The sequence below is a fragment of the Ranitomeya imitator genome, chromosome 3 (genome assembly GCF_032444005.1).
Source record: "Ranitomeya imitator isolate aRanImi1 chromosome 3, aRanImi1.pri, whole genome shotgun sequence".
Taxonomy (NCBI): Eukaryota; Metazoa; Chordata; class Amphibia; order Anura; family Dendrobatidae; genus Ranitomeya; species Ranitomeya imitator.
Window position 1 is genome coordinate 327,771,786 of NC_091284.1, and position 20,319 is coordinate 327,792,104.

The 20,319-nt window shown below is 44.2% G+C and overlaps 1 protein-coding gene across 1 annotated transcript in view; it reads left to right on the plus strand.

The window, feature by feature from the left end:
- The window catches only part of LOC138669865 (lysophospholipid acyltransferase 2-like), a 237,206-nt gene that overhangs the window by 178,403 nt on the left and 38,484 nt on the right, over positions 1–20,319 (plus strand). The gene's annotated exons all lie outside the window — the stretch shown is intronic.

Here is a 20,319-nt window from a genome sequence, read left to right on the forward strand (position 1 = left end):
GGGCTAGGGTTAGGGCTAGGGTTAGGGTTAGGGCTAGGGTTAGGGCTAGGGTTAGGGTTAGGGCTAGGGTTAGGGTTAGGGTTAGGGCTAGGGTTAGGGCTAGGGTTAGGGCTAGGGTTAGGGTTAGGGTTGGGGCTACAGTTAGGGTTGGGGCTAAAGTTAGGGTTAGGGTTTAGATTACATTTACAGTTGGGAATAGGGTTGGGATTAGGGTTAGGGGTGTGTCAGGGTTAGAGGTGTGGTTAGGGTTACCGTTGGAATTAGGGTTAGGGGTGTGTTTAGATTAGGGTTTCAGTTATAATTGGGGGGTTTCCACTGTTTCGGCACATCAGGGGCTCTCCAAACACGACATGGCGTCCGATCTCAATTCCAGCCAATTCTGCGTTGAAAAAGTAAAACAGTGCTCCTTCCCTTCCGAGCTCTCCTGTGTGCCCAAACAGGGGTTTACCCCAACATATGGGGTATCAGCGTACTCAGGACAAATTGGACAACAACTTTTGTGGACCAATTTCTCCTGTTACCCTTGGGAAAATACAAAACTGGGGGCTAAAAAATAATTTTTGTGGGAAAACAAAAAGATTTTTTATTTTCACGGCTCTGCGTTATAAACTGTAGTGAAACACTTGGGGGTTCAAAGTTCTCACAACACATCTAGATAAGTTCATTGAGGGGTCTAGTTTCCAATATGGGGTCACTTGTGGGGGGTTTCTACTGTTTAGGTACATTAGGGGCTCTGCAAACGCAATGTGACGCCTGCAGACCAATCCATCTAAATCTGCATTCCAAATGATGCTCCTTCCCTTCCGAGCCCTCCCATGCGCCCAAACGGTGGTTCCCCCCCACATATCGGGTATCAGCGTACTCAGGACAAATTGGACAACAACATTTAGGGTCCAATTTCTCCTGCTAACCTTGGAAAAATACAAAACTGGGGGCTAAAATATAATTTTTGTGGAAAAAAAAATATTTTTTATTTGCATGGCTCTGCGTTATAAACTGTAGTGAAATACTTGGGGGTTCAAAGCTCTCACAACACATCAAGATGAGTTCCTTAGGGGGTCTACTTTCCAAAATGGTGTCACTTGTGGGGGGTTTCTACTGTTTAGGTACATTAGGGGCTCTGCAAACGCAATGTGACGCCTGCAGACCATTCCATCTAAGTCTGCATTCCAAATGGCGCTCCTTCCCTTCCGAACCCTCCCATGCGCCCAAACGGTGGTTCCCCCCCACATATGGGGTATCAGCGTACTCAGGACAAATTGGACAACAACTTTTGGGGTCCAATTTCTCCTGTTACCCTAGGAAAAATACAAAACTGGGGACTAAAAAATAATTTTTGTGGGAAAAAAATTTTGTTTTATTTTTATGGCTCTGCATTATAAACTTCTGTGAAGCCCTTGGTGGGTCAAAGTGCTCACCACACATCCAGATAAGTTCCTTAGGGGGTCTACTTTCCAAAATGGTGTCACTTGTGGGGGGTTTCAATGTTTAGGCACATCAGTGGCTCTCCAAACGCAACATGGCGTCCCATCTCAATTCCTGTCAATTTTGCATTGAAAAGTCAAACGGCGCTCCTTCCCTTCCGAGCTCTCCCATGCGCCCAAACAGTGGTTTACTGCCACATATGGGGTATCAGCGTACTCGGGACAAATTGGACAACAACTTTTGAGGTCCAATTTCTTCTCTTACCCTTGGAAAAATAAAAAATTGGGGGCAAAAATATAATTTTTGTGAAAAAATATGATTTTTTATTTTTACGGTTCTGCATTATAAACTTCTGTGAAGCACTTGGTGGGTCAAAGTGCTCACCACACCTCTAGATAAGTTCCTTAGGGGGTCTACTTTCCAAAATGGTGTCACTTGTGGGGGGTTTCAATGTTTAGGCACATCAGTGGCTCTCCAAACGCAACATGGCGTCCCATCTCAATTTCTGTCAATTTTGCATTGAAAAGTCAAACTGCGCTCCTTCCCTTCCGAGCTCTCCCATGCGCCCAAACAGTGGTTTACTGCCACATATGGGGTATCAGCATACTCAGGACAAATTGGACAACAACTTTTGAGGTCCAATTTCTTCTCTTACCCTTGGAAAAATAAAAAATTGGGGGCAAAAATATAATTTTTGTGAAAAAATATTATTTTTTATTTTTACGGTTCTGCATTATAAACTTCTGTGAAGCACTTGGTGGGTCAAAGTGCTCACCACACATCCAGATAAGTTCCTTAGGGGGTCTACTTTCCAAAATGGTGTCACTTGTGGGGGGTTTCAATGTTTAGGCACATCAGTGGCTCTCCAAACGCAACATGGCGTCCCATCTCAATTCCTGTCAATTTTGCATTGAAAAGTCAAATAGCGCTCCTTCCCTTCCGAGCTCTCCCATGCGCCCAAACAGTGGTTTACTGCCACATATGGGGTATCAGCGTACTCAGGACAAATTGGACAACAACTTTTTGGGTCCAATTTCTCCTGTTACCCTTGGTAAAATAAAACAAATTGGAGCTGAAGTAAATTTTTTGTGTAAAAAAAGTTAAATGTTCATTTTTATTTAAACATTCCAAAAATTCCTATTAAACACCTGAAGGGTTAATAAACTTCTTGAATGTGGTTTTGAGCACCTTGAGGGGTGCAGTTTTTAGAATGGTGTCACACTTGGGCATTTTCTATCATATAGACCCCTCAAAATGACTTCAAATGAGACGTGGTCCCTAAAAAAAAATGGTGTTGTAAAAATGAGAAATTGCTGGTCAACTTTTAACCCTTATAACTCCCTAACAAAAAAAAAAATTGGTTCCAAAATTATGCTGATGTAAAGGAGACATGTGGGAAATGTTACTTATTAAGTATTTTGTGTGACATATCTCTGTGATTTAATTGCATAAAAATTCAAAGTTTGAAAATTGCGAAATTTTCAAAATTTTCGCCAAATTTCCGTTTTTTTCACAAATAAACGCAGGTACTATCAAAGAAATTTTACCACTATCATGAAGTACAATATGTCACGAGAAAACAATGTCAGAATCACCAGGATCCGTTGAATCGTTTCGGAGTTATAACCTCATAAAGGGACAGTGGTCAGAATTGTAAAAATTGGCCTGGTCATTAACGTGCAAACCACCCTTGGGGGTAAAGGGGTTAATCAACCTAGGCTGGCTGCTAAATTTGCCGAAATCCAGGATCGTGCCGAGTCAGGTACAAGAGTACCTAGGCATTATACTAGACTCAAACAAACAGGAATGTCATCTCCCAGAATGAAAGGTTCAAAACACGGTAGAGCTGGTATCACGAGCAAGGGACATCCCTTCTACTACCCTGTCACTTCCAGGGACGATGACATCATGTATCCCGGTTGTCCAGTGGGCTCAGGATCATACCAGAAAATTACAGTGGGAAATATTAGCAGCAGAAATTTCTCTAGAAGAAAATTTAGAGGGGTGGTTAACCATCTCATCAGGAACAATTCTTTCTCGAGAATGGTTGACGAACGCAGACAATTTAATATGGGCATTCCCTGGATATTACCAGTCTCCCAGGTCTTGACTATGGACGCAAGTCCCAGGGGGTAGGGGGCTCACCTGAACAATCAGATAACCCAGGGAGTTTGGACAGGGGAGTTGAGATCGGTATCCTCAACCATGAATGAACTATTAGCTGTGAAGTTTCTCCATTTACATTTTCTGATCACTCTCCAGTCCCACCACGTAAAGGCCCCTTCACATTAAGCGACGCTGCAGCGATACCGACAACGATCCGGATCGCTGCAGCGTCGCTGTTTGGTCGCTGGAGAGCTGTCACACAGACCGCTCTCCAGCGACCAACGATGCCGGTAACCAGGGTAAACATCGGGTAACTAAGCGCAGGGCCGCGCTTAGTAACCCGATGTTTACCCTGGATACCATGCTAAAAGTAAAAAAAAACAAACACTAGATACTTACCTACCGCTGTCTGTCCTCCAGCGCTGTGCTCTGCTTCTCTGCTCTCCTTCTGTACTGTCTGTGAGCCGGAAAGCAGAGCGGTGACGTCACCGCTCTGCTTTCCGGTTCACAGCCAGTACAGGAGGAGTGCAGAGCACAGCGCTGGAGGACAGACGGCTGTAGGTAAGTATCTAGTGTTTGTTTTTTTTTTACTTTTAGCATGGTATCCAGGGTAAACATCGGGTTACTAAGCGCGGCCCTGCGCTTAGTTACCCGATGTTTACCCTGGTTACCAGTGAAGACATCGCTGGATCGGTGTCACACACGCCGATCCAGCGATGTCTCCAGGGAGTCCAGCGACGAAATAAAGTTCTGGACTTTGTTCAGCGACCAACGATCTCCCAGCAGGGGCCTGATCGTTGGTCGCTGTCACACAGAACGATTTCATTAACGATATCGTTGCTACGTCACAAATAGCAACGATATCGTTAACAATATCGTTATGTGTGAAGGTACCTTAAGAGTATTCTTGGACAACCTGGTAGTGTATCTAAATCACCAGGGGGGCATCCCGCCCTCTAATGGACGTGATAAAGTCAATTTTTCAGCTTGCCGGGGACAACTTGAGATCCTTGTCAGCGCTCTACATAAAGGGGCAGAGAATCAGACAGCAGATTTCCTAAGTCGAACCTAGCTGAGACAGGGCGAGTGGGAGATGAAGCAGATGGTGTTCGATCAAATAGCAGAAAAATGAGAATGCCCAGCCATAGACCTGTTAGCAAACAATCAGAACTGGAAAGTAGATGCCTTCTGCTCGATAGATCTCCCTGGGAACCCAGTTGCTCTAGAAGCACTCATGATCCCTTTGAATTACAATCTAGCATATGCCTTCCTGACAATTGCCCTGATTCCGGCAGTTCTGAGGAAAATTCAGGGGATAGGGCAAAGGTAATTTTGATAGCCCCATTCTGGCCGAGGAGGATGATGTCCATCTTCGACCCTTGGGTTCTTCCGGATCTCCTGGACCTTCTTTCCCAGGGGCCGGTGGTTCATCCACAGGTAAAAAAAACTTGCACATGACAGCCTGGAGCTTGAAAGGTCACTTTTTAGCAATAGGGGGTTCTCACCAAATTTAGTCGCCACTCTTTTACAGAGTAGAAAACCTGTAAGTTCCAGATCCTATGGGAGAACCTGGAAAAAATGTATTTCAATTTCAGGCGCCAGTTTGGATAGGGAGGTTCCACTCACGGACATGTTAGAGTTTCTACGGAAAGATCTGGAACAGGGGTTGGACACAAACACTTTCAAAGTTCAGGTTGCAGCGCTAGGAACCCTGTACAATTATGACCTGGCTGGGAATCGCTGGATATCCTCCCATCTATCATCCTGCTCCCTTTTTGACCGCTTACAATCAGGCTTTCGGTCACACCACTCCACTGAAACTGCCCTAACTAAGGTCACCAGTGACCTATTAACCGGCAAGAGCAAGCGACACTACTCTATCCTCCTCCTCCTGGACCTGTCCTCAGCCTTTGACACAGTGGAACATTCCCTATTACTACAGACCCTCTCATCCCTTGGCATCACAGACTTGGCCCTATCCTGGATCTCGTCATACCTAACTGACCGAACATTCAGCGTCTCGCATTCACACACCACCTCCTCACCTCGTCCCCTATCTGTCGGAGTCCCGCAAGGTTCAGTTCTAGGGCCCCTGCTCTTCTCCATTTACACTTTTGACCTGGGACAGCTCATAGAATCTCACGGTTTTCAGTATCATCTCTATGCTGATGACACACAGATCTACATCTCTGGACCAGATATCACCACCCTACTAACTAGAATCCCTCAATGTCTATCCGCTATCTCATCCTTCTTCTCCACTAGATTTCTAAAACTTAACATGGACAAAACAGAATTCTTTGTCTTTCCCCCATATCACGCGACTCCCCCAACGAACCTATCCATTACAGTAAATGGCTGCCCACTCTCCCCAGTCCCACAAGCTCACTGTCTCTGGGTAATTCTTGACACTGATCTCTCCTTCAAACCGCATATCCAAGCCCTTTCCACTTCCTGCCGCCTTCAACTCAAAACTATTTCACAGATCCGTACAATCCTAAACCAAGAATCTGCAAAAACCCTAGTCCATGCCCTCATCATCTCCCGCCTCGACTACTGTAACCTTCTGCTATGTGGCCTCCCCTCTAACACTCTCGCACCCCTCCAATCTATTCTAAACTCGGCTGCCCGACTAATCCACCTGTCCCCCCGCTATTCCCCGGCCTCTCCCCTCTGTCAATCCCTTCACTGGCTCCCCATTACCCAGAGACTCCAGTACAAAAGCCTAACCATGACATACAAAGCCATCCACAACCTGTCTCCTCCATACATCTGTGACCTCGTCTCCCGGTACTTTCCTGCACGCAACCTCCGATCCTCACAAGATCTCCTTCTCTACTCCCCTCTTATCTCCTCTTCCCACAATCGCATACAAGATTTCTCTCGTGCATCACCCCTACTCTGGAACTCTCTACCACAACACATCAGACTCTCACATACCATCGAAACCTTCAAATAGAACCTGAAGACCTACTCTTCCGGCAAGCCTACAACCTGCAGTAACCACCGATCGACCAAACCGCTGCATGACCAGCTCTATCCTTACCTACTGTATCCTCACCCATCCCTTGTAGATTGTGAGCCCTCGCAGGCAGGGTCCTCTCTCCTCCTGTACAAGTTGTGACTTGTATTGTAAGATTATTGAACCTGTTTTTATTATGTATACCCCTCCTCACATGTAAAGCGCCATGGAATAAATGGCGTTATAATAATAAATAATAATAATATCTAGATTTATCAAGGCTGCAAGCATATCTAGGCCCATCCTCTATCTCGTGGTACCCTCCCTGGAACGTGAATTTGGTCCTCTCAGCTCTAACTAATGCCCCTTTTGAACACCTATGAAAATCCTCGCTGAAAGTATAATTACTTAAGACTTCGCTTCTCATAGCTCTAACATCAGCTCGCAGAGTCAGCGATATCCAGGCACTATCGGCCTACCTTCCAAAAGTGGCGTCACGGATTCACAGGTCTCAGGAGATAGCCTCTCATTCTTCTGTCCCAATCCCAAAAATAGGGGTGGGAAGCCTTTCATACTCTAGATGTTAGGAGACGAATAATCCAATATCTAGTGGCCTAACGGTAGTGTAGGAAGGGTAGGGCATTTTCTTTTGTGCCCTACGTGACGTCTCGTGCTTATGATTAGTCAACATCATGTAGGGAAAAAAGTAAATGACCCCAGTGGACAATCTACGACCACTTGTTGTAGTGGGAATAAGCATAGAAACTTTACAAGCCAAAGGGGGCAATGGAGATGAAAAATGAAAAACAAACTGTTTTATTCAGTTCTGCAGCCAATATTACATTATGTGGCTAGTTTATCATTCTCAAACTGGAGGGGTTACCCTTCAAGTTCAGGGCCTAATGGAATAACAGAAATTCGCATCAGAGATGTAGTAGGGGGCTTTGTAGTACTAAGCTTTTCTCTATTTGACTCAGTAATCTTTAAGCTCTTTATTATCTACTAGATGGTGGCCCGATTCTAACGCATCGGGTATTCTAGAATATGTATGTATGTACACAGCAGCCACATAGTATATAGCACAGGCAACGTAGTATATACAGTCATGGTCAAAAGTATTCACACCCCTGCAATTCTGTCAGATAATACTCAGTTTCTTCCTGAAAATAATTGCAAACACAAATTATTTGTATTATTATCTTCATTTAATTTGTCTTAAGTAAAAAAACACAAAAAGAATTGTCCTAGAGCCAAATTGGTTATAATTCCACACCAAATATAAAAAAGGGGGTGGACAAAAGTATTCACACTGTTCGAAAAATCATGTGATGCTTCTCTAATTTGTGTAATTAACAGCACCTCTAACTTACCTGTGGCACCTAACAGGTGTTGGCAATAACTAAATGACACTTGCAGCCAGATGACATGTATTAAAGTTGACTCAACCTCTGTCCTGTGTCCTTGTGTGTACCACATTGAGCATGGAGAAAAGAAAGAAACCAAATTGTGAGGAAGCATGAGCAATCTTAAGGCTACAAGTCCATCTCCAAAGACTTGAATGTTCCTGTGTCTACCATGCGCAGTGTCATCAAGAAGTTTAAAGCCCATGGCACTGTGGCTAACCTCCCTAGATGTGGACGGAAAAGAAAAAATGACAAGAGATTTCAAAGCAAGATTGTGTGGATGTTGAATAAAGAACCCCGACTAACATCCAAAGAAGTTCAAGCTGCCCTGCAGTCCAAGGGTACAACAGTGTCAACCCGTATTATCCGTCGGCATCTGAATGAAAAGGGACTGTAAGGTAGGAGACTCAGGAAGACCCCACTTCTTATCCTGAGACATAAAAAAGCCAGGCTGAAGTTTGCCAAAACTTACCTGAAAAGGCCTAAAATGTTTTGGAAGAGTGTTCTCTGGTCAGATGAGACAAAAGTAGAGCTTTTTGGGCAAAGGCGTCAACATAGAGTTTACAGGAGAAAAAAGAGGCATTCAAAGAAAAGAACACGGCCCCTACAGTCAAACATGGCGGAGGTTCCCTGATGTTTTGGGGTTGCTTTGCTGCCTCTGGCACTGGACTGCTTGACCGTGTGCATGGCATTATGAAGTCTGAAGACTACCAACAAATTTTGCAGCATAATGTAGGGCCCAGTGTGAGAAAGCTGGGTCTCCCTCAGAGGTCATGGGTCTTCCAGCAGGACAATGACCCAAAACACACTTCAAAAGCACTAGAAAATGGTTTGAGAGCAAGCACTGGAGACTTCTAAGGTGGCCAGCAATGAGTCCAGACCTGAATCCCATAGATCACCTGTGGAGAGATCTAAAAATGGCAGTTTGGAGAAGGCACCCTTCAAATATCAGGGACCTGGAGCAGTTTGCCAAAGAAGAATGGTCTAAAATTCCAGCAGAACATTGTAAGAAACTCATTGATGGTTACCGGAAGTGGTTAGTCGCAGTTATTTTGGCTAAAGGTTGTGCAACCAAGTATTAGGCTGAGGGTGCCAATACTTTTGTCTGGCCCATTTTTAGAGTTTTGTGTAAAATGATCAATGTTTTGCTATTTGCTTCATTCTCTTTTGTGTTTTTTTCATTTAAGACAAATTAAATGAAGATAATAATGCCAAATAATTTGTGTTTGCAATCATTTTCAGGAAGAAACTGAGTATTATCTGACAGAATTGCAGGGGTGTGAATACTTTTGGCCATGACTGTAGGAGTACTACGAGGCCTGTGGTATATACCATGTGGCTGCTATATACATACATACATATTGTAGAATACCCAATGCGTTAATATAGGCCACACAGTAAATAACACAGCCCATGTACTATATAACACAGCCCACACAGTATATAGCAGCCACGCAGTATATAACACAGCCCACGTAGTATGTAACACTGGCCACGTAATATATAACACAGCCCACGTAATATATAGCACAGCCCACATAGTATCTAATAGTGGCCACGTAGTATATAGCACGCAGTATAGAACACAGCCACGTAGTATATAACACTGCCCACGCAGTATATGGCAGCCATGTAGTATATAACGCAGCCCACGCAGTATATAACACTGGCCACGTAATATATAGCACAGCCCACGCAGTATAGAACACATTATTATTATTTATTATTATTATAGCACCATTTATTCCATGGCGCTTAACCCCTTCCCGACCCATGACGCCACGTAGGCATCATGATAGTCGGTGCCAAACCGACCCATGACGCCTATGTGGCGTCATGGAAAGATCGCGTCTCTGCAGATCGGGTGAAAGGGTTAACTCCAATTTCACTCGATCTGCAGGGACAGGGGGAGTGGTACTTTAGCCCAGGGGGGAGGGTGGCTTCATCCCCCCCCCCCTTCCCCCCGTGGCTACGATCGCTCTGGTGAAAGTGAAACTGCCAATCGGAGCGATTTGTAATATTTCACCTAAAATACTGGTGAAATATTACAATCCAGCCATGGCCGATGCTGCAATATCATCGGCCATGGCTGGAAACACTGATGTGCCCCCCCCCCCCACCCCACCGATCGCCCCCCCAGTCCACCGATCTGTGGTCCGCTCCCCTCCGTCCTGTGCTCCGCTCCCCCGTCCTCCTGCCCGCTCACCCCGTGCTCCTATTCCACCCCCCGTGCTCTGACACACCCCCTGTTCCCCGATCTCCGCCCCCTAATACTTACCGAGGCTCCCGGTGTCCGTCCGTCTTCTCCATGGGCGCCGCCATCTTCCAAAATGGCGGGCGCACGCCCAGTGCGCCCGCCGAATCTGCCGGCTGGCAGATTCGTTCCATGTACATTTTGATCACTGTGATAAAACCTATCACAGTGATCAAAATAAAAAAAAAAGTAAATTAACCCCCCCTTTATCACCCCCATAGGTAGGAACAATAATAAAATAAAGAAAAAAAAATTTTTTTCCACTACAGTTAGAACTAGGGTTAGGGTTAGGGAATGTGCACATGTATTCTGGTCCTCTGCGGATTTTTCCGCAGCGGTTTTTATAAATCCGCAGTGCAAAACCGCTGCGGATTTATCGCGGATTTACCGCGGTTTTTCAGGTGATTTCACTGCGGTTTTCTATTGGAGCAGTTGTAAAACCGCTGCGGAATCTGCAGAAAGTGAAATTTGCGGAATGTAAACCGCTGCGTTTCCGCGCAGTTTTTTCCGCAGCATGTGCGCAGCGTTTTTTGCAAACTCATGGGAAACTGCTGCGGACTCGCAGCAGCGGAAACTCTGTGGATCCGCAGCGTTTTCCGCATCGTGTGCACATACCCTTAGAATTAGGCTATGTGAACACGATGCGGATTTGGCTGCGGATCCACAGCGGATTGGCTGCTGCGGATTCATAGCAGTTTTCCATCAGCTTTACAGTTCCATGTAAACCTATGGAAAACCAAATCCGCTGTGCCCATGGTGCGGAAAATACCGCGCGGGAACGCTGTGTTGTATTTTCCGCAGAACGTCAATTCTTTGTGCGGATTCAGCAGCGTTTTACGCCTGTTCCTCAATAGGAATACGCAGGTGAAATCTGCACAAAAAACACTGGAAATCCACAGTAAATCCACAGGTAAAATCTCACACGAATCCGCAACGTGGGCACATAGCCTTAGGGTATGTGTCCACGTTCAGGATTGCATCAGGATTTGGTCAGGATTTTTCATCAGTATTTGTAAGCCAAAACCAGGAGTGGGTGATAAATGCAAAAGTGGAGTATATGTTTCTATTATACTTTTCCTCTAATTGTTCCACTCCTGGTTTTGGCTTCCAAATACTGATGAAAAATCCTGACCAAATCCTGATGCAATCCTGAACATGGACACATACCCTTAGGGTTAGGGTTGGAATTAGAGTTAGGGTTGGAATTAGGGCTAGGGTTGGAAATAGGGGTAAGATTAGGCTTGTGGTTAGGGTTATGGTTAGGGGTGTGTTGGGGTTAGGGTTGTGGTTAGGGGTGTGTTGGGGTTAGGGTTTGGATTAGGGTTAGGATTATGTTTAGGGTTGGAATTGGGGTTAGGGGTGTGTTGGGGTTAGGGCTGTTGTTAGGGGTGTGTTGGGGTTAGGGTTGTGATTAGGGTTATGGCTAGAGTTGAGATTAGGGTTAAGGGTGTGTTGGGGTTGGTGTTAGAGTTAGAATCGAGGGGTTTCCACTGTTTAGGCACATCAGGGGTCTCCAAACGCAACATGGCGCCACCATTGATTTCAGCCAATCTTGCGTTCAGTCAAATGGTGCTCCCTCCCTTCCGAGCCCCGACGTGCGCCAAAACAGTGGTTTACCCCCACATATGGGGTACCAGCATACTCGGGACAAACTGGGCAACAACTATTGAGGTCCAATTTCACCTGCTACCCTTGTGAAAATAAAAAACTGCTTGCTAAAACATCATTTTTGAGGAAAGAAAAATGATTTTTTTATTTTCACGGCTCTGCGTTGTAAACTTCTGTGAAGCACTTGGGGGTTCAAAGTGCTCAACACATATCTAGATAAGTTCCTTGGGTGGTCTAGTTTCCAAAATGGCGTCACTTGTGGGGGGTTTCTACTGTTTAGGCACATCAGGGGCTCTGCAAATGCAACATGATGCCCGCAGACCATTCCATCAAAGTCTGCATTCCAAAACGTCACTACTTCCTTTCTGAGCCCCAACGTGTGCCCAAACAGTGGTTTCCCCCAACATATGGGGTATCAGCGTACTCAGGAGAAACTGGACAACAACTTTTGGGGTCAAATTTCTCCTGTTACTCTTGTGAAAATAAAAAATTGCGGGCTAAAATATAATTTTTGAGGAAAGAAAAAGGATTTTTTTATTTTCACGGCTCTGCGTTATAAACTTCTGTGAAGCACTTGGGGGTTTAAAGTGGTTACCGCACATCTAGGTTAGTTCCATGGGAGGTCTAGTTTCCAAAATAGGGTCACATGTGGGGGAGATCAAATGTTTAGGCACACAGGGGCTCTCCAAATGCGACATGGTGTCCGCTAACGATTGGAGCTAATTTTTCATTCAAAAAGTCAAATGGCGCTCCTTCCCTTCCAAGCCCGGCCGTGTGCCCCACATGTGAGGTATTACTGTACTCAGGAGAAATTGCCCAATAAATTTTAGGATCCATTTTATCCTGTTGCCCATGTGGAAATGAACAAATTGAGGCTAAAAGAAATTTTTTGTGAAAAAAAAGTACTTTTTCATTTTTACGGATCAATTTGTGAAGCACCTGGGGGTTCAATGTGCTCACCATGCATCTAGATAAGTTCCTTGGGGGGTCTAGTTTCCAAAATGGGGTCACATGTAGGGGAGCTCCAATGTTTAGGCACACAGGGGCTCTCCAAACGCGACATGGTGTCCACTAACGATTGGAGCTAATTTTTCATTCAAAAGTCAAATGGCGCTCCTTCCCTTCCGAGCCTTGCCGTGTGCACAAACAGTGGTTTGTGACCACATATGAGGTATCGGTATACTCAGGAGAAATTGCCCAATACATTTTAGGATCCATTTTATCCTGTTGCCCATGTGGAAATGAACAAATTGAGGCTAAAAGAAATTTTTTGTGAAAAAAAAGTACTTTTTCATTTTTACGGATCAATTTGTGAAGCACCTGGGGGTTTAAAGTGCTCACTATGCATCTAGATAAGTTCCTTGGGGGGTCTAGTTTCCAAAATAGGGTCACTTGTGGGGGAGCTCCAATGTTTAGGCACACAGGGGCTCTCCAAATGCGACATGGTGTCCGCTAAAGATTGGAGCCAATTTTTCATTGAAAAAGTCAAATGGCGCTCCTTCCCTTCCGAGCCCTGTCGTGTGCCCAAACAGTAGTTCCTCCTTACATATGGGGTATCTGCGTACTCAGGACAAATTGTACAATAACTTTTGGTGTCCAGTTTCTCTTTTTACCCTTGGGAAAATAAAAAAAATTGTTGCTAAAAGATAATTTTTGTGACTAAAAAGTGAAATGTTCATTTTTTCCTTCCATGTTGCTTCTGCTGCTGTGAAGCACCTGAAGGGTTAATAAACTTCTTGAATGTGGTTTTGAGCACCTTGAGGGGTGCAGTTTTTGAATGGTGTCACTTTTGGGTATTTTCAGCCATATAGACCCCTCAAACTGACTTCAAATGTGAGGTGGTCCCTAAAAAAAATGGTTTTGTAAATTTTGCTGTAAAAATGAGAAATCGCTGGTCAACTTTTAACCCTTATAACTTCCTAGCAAAAAAAATTTTTGTTTCCAAAATTGTGCTGATGTAAAGTTGACATGTGGGTAATGTTATTTTTTAACTATTTTGTGTCACATAACTCTCTCGTTTAACAGAATAAAAATTCAAAATTTGAATTGCGAAATTTTCAAAATTTTAGCCAAATTTCCATTTTTTTCACAAATAAACACAAAAATTATTGACTTAAATTTACCACTAACATGAACCCAATATGTCACGAAAAAACAGTCTCAGAACCACTAGGATTCGTTGAAGCGTTCCTGAGTTATTACCTCATAAAGTGACACTGATCAGAATTGCAAAAAACGGCCAGGTAATTAAGGTCAAAATAGGCTGGGTCATGAAGGGGTTAACATTTGAGGAGAGGTATACTTAATAAAAACAAGTACAATAATCTTAAACAATACAAGTCACGACTGGTACAGGAGGAGAGAGGACCCTGCCCGTGAGCACTCACAATCTACAAGGTTTGGGTGAGGATACAATAGGTGAGGGTAGAGCTGGTCGTGCAGTGGCTTGATTGAGGTCTTCAAGTACTTTTTGAAGGTTTTGATGGTAGGCAAGAGTCTGATATGTTGTGGTAGAGAGTTTCGGAGTATGGGGGATGCGCAAGAGAAATCTTGTATTCGATTGTGGGAAGAGGGGAGGATCGGAGGTTGTGTGCAGGTAAGTACCAGGAGATGACATCACAGATGTATGGAGGAGACAGTTTGTGGATGGCTTTGTATGTCTTGGTTAGGGTTTTGAACTGGAGTTGTTGGGTAATGGGGAGCCAGTGCAGGGATTGACATAGGAGTGAGGCCAGTGAATAGCCGGGGGGACAGGTGGATTAGTCAGGCAGCAGAGTTTAGAATAGATTGGAAGGGTGTGAGAGTGTTCGAGGGGAGGCCACAGAGCAGGAGGTTGCAGGAGTCAAGGCGGGAGATGATGAGGGCATGGACTATGGTTTTTGCAGATTCTTTGTTGAGGAATGTACAGATCCGTGAAATATTTTTGAGTTGAAGTCGGCAGGAAGTGGAAAGAGCTTGTATATGTGGTTTGAAAGAGATCCGTGTCAAGGATTACCCTAAGGCAGCGAGCTTGTGGGACTGGAGAGAGTGGACAGCCTTTTACTTTAATGGATAGGTCCATTGGGGGGGTTGTGTGAGATGGGGGAAAGATGATGAACTCTGTTTTGCCCATATTAACCCCTTTCTGACCTCGGACGGGATAGTACGTCTGAGGTCAGAAGCCCCGCTTTGAAGCAGGGCTCCGCGGTGAGCCCGCACCAAAGCCGGGACATGTCAGCTGTTTTGAACAGCTGACATGTGCCCGTAATAGGCGCGGGAAGAATCGCGATCTGCCCGCGCCTATTAACTATTTAAATGCCGCTGTCAGACAGCGGCATTTAACTACCGCATCCGGCCTGGCGGCCGGAAATGACGGCATCGCCGACCCCCGTCACTTGATCGGAGGTCGGCGATGCATCAGAATAGTAACCATAGAGGTCCTTGAGACCTCTATGGTTTCTGATCGCCGGTAGCTGTGAGCGCCACCCTGTGGTCGGCGCTCACAGCACACCTGCAATTCTGCTACATAGCAGCGAACAGCAGATCGCTGCTATGTAGCAGAGGCGATCGAGTTGTGCCTGCTTCTAGCCTCCCATGGAGGCTATTGAAGCATGGCAAAAGTAAAAAAAAAAAAGTTGAAAAAAATGTTAAAAAAATAAAAAAAGTATAAAAGTTTAAATCACCCCCCTTTCGCCCCAATCAAAATAAATCAATGAAAAAAAAAATCAAATCTACACATATTTGGTATCGCCGCGTTCAGAATCGTCCAATCTATCAATTAAAAAAAAGCATTAACCTGATTGCTAAACAGCGTAGCGGGAAAAAAATTTGAAACGCCAGAATTACGTTTTTTTGGTCACCGCGACATTGCATTAAAATGCAATAACGGGCGATCAAAAGAATGTATCTGCACCGAAATGCTATAATTAAAAACGTCATCTCGGCTCGCAAAGAATAAGCCCTCAACCGACCCCAGATCATGAAAAATGGAGACGCTACGAGTATCGGAAAATGGCGCAATTTTTTTTTTTTTTTAGCAAAGTTTGGAATTTTTTTTCACCACTTAGATAAAAAATAACCTAGTCATGTTAGGTGTCTATGAACTCGTACTGACCTGGAGAATCATAATGTCAGGTCATTTTTAGCATTTAGTGAACCTAGCAAAAAAGCCAAACAAAAAACAAGTGTGGGACTGCACTTTTTTTTGCAATTTCACCGCACTTGGAATTTTTTTCTCGTTTTCCAGTACACGACATGCTAAAACCATTGATGTCGTACAACTCGTCCCGCAAAAAATAAGCCCTCACATGGCCAAATTGACGGAAAAATAAAAAAGTTATGGCTCTGGGAAGGAGGGGAGCAAAAAACGATCCCGGAAAAACAAAAAATCCCAAGGTCATGAAGGGGTTAAGTTTTAGAAATCTAGCAGAGAAGAAGGATGAAATAGGGGACAGACATTGAGAGATTCTGGTTAGTAGGGTGGTGATATCTGGTCCAGAGATGTAGATCTGTTTGTCATCAGCATAGAGATGATACTTAAAGCCGTGAGATTCCAGGAGCTGCTCCAGGCCGAAGGTGTAAATGGAGAAGAGCAGGGGCCCTAGGACTGAACCTTGCGGGACTCTGACAGATAGGGGCGTGGTGAGGAGGTGGTGTGCGAGTGGGAGACATTGAATGTCTGGTCTGTTAGGTATGACGAGATCCAGTATAGGGTCAAGTCTGTGATGCCAAGGGATGAGAGGGTCTGCAATAATAGGGAATGGTCCACTGTGTCAAAGGCAGAGGACAGGTTCAGAAGGAGGAGTAGAAAGTAGTGTCGCTTGCTCTTGGCGGTTAATAGGTCATTGGTGACCTTAGTTAGGGCAGTTTCAGTGGAGTGGTGTGACCGGAAGCCTGATTGTAAGCGTTCGAAGAGGGAGCAAGAAGAGAGGTGGGAGGACAGTTCAAGATGGACGTGTTATTCTAGTAGTTTTGAGGTATATGGGAGAAGGGATATAGGGCGATAGCTAGATACAGAGGATGGGTCAAGAGATGGTTGTGCCGTTATACTGATTAAAATGATACCTGGGTTGCTGAAATCCGTCTTGTGGTTGTTGTTTAGTCTCCCTGCCGAGAGTCGCAAAAGTGTTCTCCGTATGGTCATCCGTGTGCAATACGTTTGAATGCAATGATGCAATTTTCTTGCATCTATGTATCCGTATGACATCCGTATGGCTTTACATTTCTCACTGCTTTTCCCCATTTAACCTCTCTCTTCCATCCAACGTACTATTCCGTCCTGTGACCTGGAACTTAATTCCCATGAACGGAATAGTACGTCGCATGCGATCAGCCACTCTCCCGGGGGGAGTACGGCTGATCACGGCCAGGTGTCAGCTGATTGTCACAGCTGACACCCGACACTAAGTGCCAGGAGTGGTCACAAACCTTAACCTCTGGAACACTGCGATCAAAAATGACCGCAGCATAACAGAGCCGGCCGAGGGGCTGATAGCCCCTCTGCCTTTTGATCGGAGACCCCGCGATATGATTCAGGGTCGCGATCGCTCTCATGGTAACCAAATATCGTCATGATGACATCCAGGTTACCAGAGCTGAGAGACTTCCTGTCATGCTCAGTGCATGTCAGGAAGTCTCTGAGGTCAGTGAGCACAGAGTGCAGCGCCCAAACAGTGGTTTACTCCCACATATGGGGTATCGGCGTACTCAGGACAAATTGCACAACAACTTTTGGGGTCCAATTTCTCCTGTTACCCTTTTTAAAATAAAAAATTGGGGGCTAAAAATTCATTTTTGTGGAGAAAAAAATTATTTTTTACGTTCACGGCTCTGCTTTATAAACTTTAGTGAAACACTTGGGGGTTCAAAGTGCTCACCACACATCTAGATAAGTTTCTTGTGGGATCTAGTTTTCATTATGGGGTCACATTTGGGGGGTTTCTACTGTTTAGGTACATCAGGGGCTCTGCAAACGCAACATGACAGCCGCAGACCATTCCATCAGTCTGCATTCCAAATGGCGCTTCTTCCCTTCCGAGCTCCGCCGTGTGCCCAAACGGTGGCTCCACCCACATATGTGGTATCAGCGTACTCAAGACAAATTGAACAACAACTTTTGGGGTCCAATTTCTCCTGTTACCTTTGGGGAAAATAAAAAATTGAGGGCAAAAAGTTCATTTTTGTGAAATAAAATTTTTTTTATTTTTACGGCTCTACATTATAAACTTCTGTGAGGCACTTGGGGGTTGAAAGTGCTCACCACACATCTAGATAAGTTCCTTAAGGGGTCTACTTTCCAAAATGGTGTCACTTGTGGGGTTTTTTCACTGTTTAGGCACATCAGAGGCTCTCCAAACTCAATATGGATTTTGCATTGAAAGTCGAACGACGCTCCTTCTCTTCCAAGCTATTCCATGTGCCTAAATAGTGGTTTACCCCCACATATGGGGTATCGGCGTACTCAGGATAAATTGCACAATAACTTTTGCAGTCCAATTTCTCCTGTTACGCTTGGTAAAATAGAACAAATTGGATCTGAAATAAATTTTTTGTGAAAAAAAGTTAAATGTTCATTTATTTTTTTTAAAAAACATTCCAAAAATTCCTGTGAAGTACCAGAAGGGTTAATAAACTTCTTGAATGTAGTTTTAAGCACCTTGAGGTGTGCAGTTTTTAGAATGGTGTCACTTTTGGGAATTTTCTATCATATAGACCCCTCAAAGTGACTTCAAATGAGATGTGGTCCCTAAAAAAAATGGTGTTGTAAAAATGAGAAATTGCTGGTCAACTTTTAACCCTTATAACTCCCTAGCAAAAAAAATGTTGGTACTAAAATTGTGCTGATGTAAAGTAGACATGTGGGAAATGTTACTTAAGTATTTTATGTGATATCTCTGTGTGATTTAAGGACATGAAAATTCAAAGTTAGAAAATTGCAAAATCTTCTAAATTTTTGCCAAATTTCCATTTTTTTTCACAAATAAATGCAAGTCATATCAAAGAAATTTTACAACTAACATGAAGTACAGAATGTCACGAGAAAACAATGTCAGAATCATCAGGATACGTTAAAGTGTTATAACCTCATTAAGGGACAGTGGTCAGAATTGTAAAAATTGGCTTGATCATTAACATGCAAACTACCCTTGGAGGTAAAGGGGTTAATTTAATGGCTCAATGGGCTGAAATGAGGAAAATGTGTACGTATTTCTCGCAAGTCACATGGATGGTCCGTGTGGTGTCTGATTTTTTTTTTCTCGCACCCATAGACTTGCATTGGCGAGACTCGGGCAATATACGTGTACAATCGCAGCATGCTGTGATTTCACTCGCACGCTGAATATGCCTGAGAAAAAAACGGTGATGTGATCTGCCCCATAGATTAACAGTGCTCCGAGTGCTATGCGATGTTTTCTCATATAGCACTCGTCTGTATTCTGTGCTATTGTGACCTTAATGAGATTCTCGTGCTCTGGGGTTGCCTGTGGGATGGGGGGGGGGGTCTTCATGTGGTGCTCTGTTCACATATTCATCCTTATGGGCTTATGATAGGTCACTGATCCCTCAGTAACCTGCCCCCTATTCTACATATTGCGTATACTATGGTGGGTTTAGAAAAAAAAATTACATTGAGCAAAATGGCGCCTGCGCAGTAGCATGTATAGCATTATGTCTGTAATATTGGTAAGTACAAAAAAGTTAACTTTATAAAAATGATGGGGGCGCATGTGTAGTAGCATTTATTGTATTCCAAAAGATGCTACTACACAAGCTCTGGTGCAATTTTATTGCAGATTTTTTTTTCTCTAGCAAAATGGCGGCAACGCTTACCTATAAAAAAAATAACTTCATAAAAATGGCGGGGGTGCATGCGCAGTAGCATCTATCACCTTTCAAAAGATGCCACTGTGCCAGCGCCACTAACGCCATTTTGATAGAGAAAAGAAAATTGGCTGCAGTAAACTGGCAGTGGTGCTTGCACAGCATCATCTATGTGAAGACGATAAATACCACTGCGCATGTGCCGGCGCCATTTTGATGAAGTTATTTTTTTTTTTGCCTAGCAATATTATAGGCATAATGTTATATATGCTCCTGCGCAGGTACTGCTGCCAGAGCCATTTTGCTCAATGTAAAACATTTCTTTTCTAAAACCACCATAGTATATGCAGTATGTAAAATAGGGGGCAGGTCATTGAGGGATCAGTGACCTATAAGAACCCATACAGATGAATACCTAATCAGAGCAGTGCATGAAGACCCCCACAGGCCGCCCCAGAGCACAAGCATATCATTAACTCAAAACTGAAAATAAAGATTAAACACCAACCACAAGACAGATTTCATCATCCAGGAATCATTGTAATCAGTAGAACGGCGCCGACCTGGCACTGTCTGCAGGTTACTGTGCACAATCCTGCTGACAGGTTCCCTTTCAGTTGGATTGCACATTTACATTCTAAGCTAGCACAATGGGTATGCTCAGCAAATCCTCTTGTTGTAATGGTACCAGGATTCAAGGAGTCCACCGACACCCATCTATTTTTGTGTACTGAAAGCAGAATAACATTCTATTATTTCTA